Source organism: Cricetulus griseus, unplaced genomic scaffold (assembly GCF_003668045.3).
Source record: "Cricetulus griseus strain 17A/GY unplaced genomic scaffold, alternate assembly CriGri-PICRH-1.0 unplaced_scaffold_2, whole genome shotgun sequence".
In the NCBI taxonomy this organism is placed as follows: Eukaryota; Metazoa; Chordata; class Mammalia; order Rodentia; family Cricetidae; genus Cricetulus; species Cricetulus griseus.
This window is the reverse complement of record NW_023276919.1, coordinates 7,898,821-7,902,272: the sequence shown is the minus strand read 5'-3', so window position 1 is coordinate 7,902,272 and position 3,452 is coordinate 7,898,821. Positions and strand designations below refer to the sequence as shown.

At 33.7% G+C, this 3,452-nt stretch overlaps 1 long non-coding RNA gene across 1 annotated transcript; it reads right to left on the bottom strand.

Annotated features, from left to right (window-relative positions):
• Nucleotides 1-278: 278 nt before the first annotated feature.
• On the bottom strand, nucleotides 279-1,810 carry LOC103164544. The gene is made up of 3 exons (XR_004772633.1): nucleotides 1,687-1,810; nucleotides 1,424-1,484; nucleotides 279-306 (listed from the first exon to the last, which is right to left on the bottom strand). It is a non-coding gene; the product is annotated as an uncharacterized LOC103164544 (long non-coding RNA).
• Between the last annotated feature and the right edge of the window lie 1,642 nt (nucleotides 1,811-3,452).

The following is a 3,452-nucleotide window of genomic DNA, read 5'->3' as shown; positions in this document are numbered from 1 at the left end:
GCAGTGTGATGAGAAAAGGCTTTACCACACTGATTACATTCATAGGGTTTCTCTCCAGTATGTGATCTTTTATGCCTTTGAAGAGTACTGTGCTGAGAAAAGGCTTTACTACATTCATTACATTCGTAGGTTTTCTCCCCTTCTTTGATGTATAAGAAGATAACTGTGATATGCAAAGGCTTTACCACATTGGTTACATTCATATTTCTCTCCAGTGTGTTTCCTTTCATGACTTTGGAGATAACTGTTATTTTCAAAGGCTTCATCACATTGTGTGTATTCTCTCCAGTTTGCCTTCTTTCATGCCTGCCAGGAAAAGGGTCATATGTAAATGCTTTACCATATTCAATGCAATGTCAAATCTTGTTACTTGTATAAATTAATATTACAATTTATTTTAGTTGTAAAGAAGAATCAGATATAGTTTTATCACTGTGCTTACATTCTTCTTTTCCCCTACTTTAAGGGTTGCATGTATCTTTGAATATAGCTGTGAATATATAAGCCTTTATTACATGGTTCTCATTTTCAGAACCTTTTTCTACAGATGATTTTTCATTTAATGAGAACTAGAAAAATTCAGAAGTTTATCATCCTTTTTGTATTTTAATTTTCCTTCTCTGTGAGTCATAATATATTTGCTAATGAACTACAACAAAGAGAAGTATTTACACAGTCATAGAGTCATAGGGCTTTTCTACAGAGTGAGCTTGGTGTATTATCAATGAAGATGGAAAACAAATTACTGGTACACTTGAATCAAATTCAGCAAGTATGCTCAAACTGGGGACTACTACACCACTTTTAAGTATCCTGCAAGAGAGGTATATCATGTTCTACCTATCTCTTTGCTGAAATCGCTTGTATCCTGACTAGTACATGATATTCTTAATAATGTAAAGATTAGAAAGAAGAGGCTTCCTCATTTAATTCAGTTTGACTTTCTGTTCCTTATAGATATATGTTATTGTGATTACACATTCCCTAAAATAACTGCCCCTCGAATTTTGACAATAATTGCTCCTGTCACAGCAAGTACATGAGTAAAACCAACTTTTCTAAGGAATATTTGCTTAATGGAAGTTATGGAGATATGACTATCAATTCAATCTTGTCTATATCTCTGGGAATAAAGGTAGTATGAAATAAGTGGATTTACGGTACTACAGCATAGCTCTCGTGGTGTAATGATTTAAGTGGCAGGTTCTCTCAATGCATTATTTCCTTATCTTCTTTCTTAAAATATTGCCTTGCAAATGCAGTTAAACTACCTGAAATTGATTGCTATGTTCTTGTGAGAATTTAATACTCATCAATGCAAATTATGCTGTGCTTAAATACACTGCTGTTTCTGTTTCAAACTTCAGGACACATTTCAATTTCTTCAGAGACACATTTCTGTGAGCTTGTAACTGAAAGTTACCTGTCATGTCTTTTTGAACTTGCACAATGTTCTTCAATAATATTGTCTTCCCAAGAGTATCCTAAAATATAGGGCAAGAAAATGTATAGAGTATTATTGAGAAATACTATATGCAAATGTGCAAAAAATATGTCACTGTCCTCAGTGAGCTTTGATTCATTTATTACATTCTTTTTCTTTCTCAATCAAATTAAAGAAGAGCACCAATAACCAAGGAACAGTTGTCCTATTATTTTAAAATGGGAAGGAAAATATACTCTTACCTATATCATTGAGGTTCTCATAGGTCTCCAGCATCACATCTTTGTAGAGATTCTTCTGAGAAGTATCCAGCAAAGTCCACTCTTCCCAAGTGAAATCAATATGCACATCATCATCGGTCATGGCATTCTAAAATATCACATACATGTGTGCAACTTAAAGCAAAATACTGACCTTAGTGTAAAAGTGTGTTTCTGTAGAACCTTATTTCAAAATGTGTTACTTTTATGCTAAAGAAAATTTGCTTAATGAAGTAACTATGTGTTGTTTTTTTTCTGATGTATTAGTTTAATTTTATGAAGCTGTTCTTCTTTGCCTGAATACTACAGCTGATATTCTGATGAAGAGGTATTTATCCAATAGTGAGTCAGGAGAAAGGATAGGCTGTGGCATCTGGAACAATATATACACAGGAGGATAAATCTGGAAGCAAGGAGGAAGGCTCAAGAAAAAGAAGAGTACAGGGCCAGCTACCCAGCCGCACAACATGTTATGAAGTAGGAAGAAAAGTAAGATATACATAAATGGAGAAAGGTAAAAGTCCTGAGGCGAAAGGTAGATTGGATCATTTAACTAGAGAAAAATTGCTAGAAATGAGCCAAGTAAAGGACATGCATTATATAACATGCAACTGTGTATCAATTTAGGACCTGGGGGGTTCCCTCCCCAAAAGGTATAAAGCTAAAGAGCTAAAGGATTAAACATTTAAGTAAATTTTACCTAACATGCTATATTTTAATGTAAGGCCTGAGAATGCTGAAAAATATTTCCTTAATGAATTTCTCCCTACTGTTTACCTTTGAACAGCCAGTACACTAAGTAGCAAAGATAACCTCAGTCACAATGATTGCCAGAGCACAATCATGTGAATGCTAGAACTCTAGGAAGGTTGTGTGTTGTTCTGCTCCATCTGTATATGACTATGCTGTGAGTGTTAGACTTTGCTCCCATGAAATCCTAAGAGGGCATTGACATCTGGGGAGAGCATGATGAAGATCCATGTGTGACTTAGCAATCTAAAGTTTGCTTTGGCAGTAAAAAGGCTAAAAGACAAACAGTTAAATAGCTGCAGATGTAAATGGAATTGAAAGAGGGATTGTTGAAATAAAGGAGTCTATATATTTTATGAATGCCTTAACTTTAAAACAGTAAAATATATTTGTCAAATCAAAACTGCTTTGGAGGAGCAATTCTGCTTTTGTTTCCACAGAAAACAAGAGGCTATGTATTTACTCCAGGTTGAGATAGATATTGTTATAGCATGTGAGACCACTTGAAGTTACAGGCCATATATATCAACTAAAGTTACTGATGCTCATCGCAGGAATTAAACTTAATCTCAAATTCTCTCAGTGACCCCTTAAAGATGCCTTCAGCAGGAAACATCTGGAGAACATGACTCCCACATTCCCAAATTTTGGTGGGTGGGAGTCTTTTGATTATCTGATGGGTCATGGATAATTTATATTTAGGAAAATATAGGAATCATAAAATAAAAGGGTAGATTATTGAATCTAATGTAACTTAAAAACAATTAGTAATTTCAAATGTTTTGTATATTAATAGAAATTTATGTTAATTTCTCTTACAACACACTGTAGATATGTTTGTACTCTTGCTTAAAAAATCTTTGTGTAGTGATACAAATTTTTGTATATTGATACAAATTTAAGTTTCACTGTTAAAATGTAGTGTATTTATGTTTCCACTCATAGTTTTTGAGTGCAAAAATCAATGGCTAATTTTATTTTAGCTTTTCCTACATAAA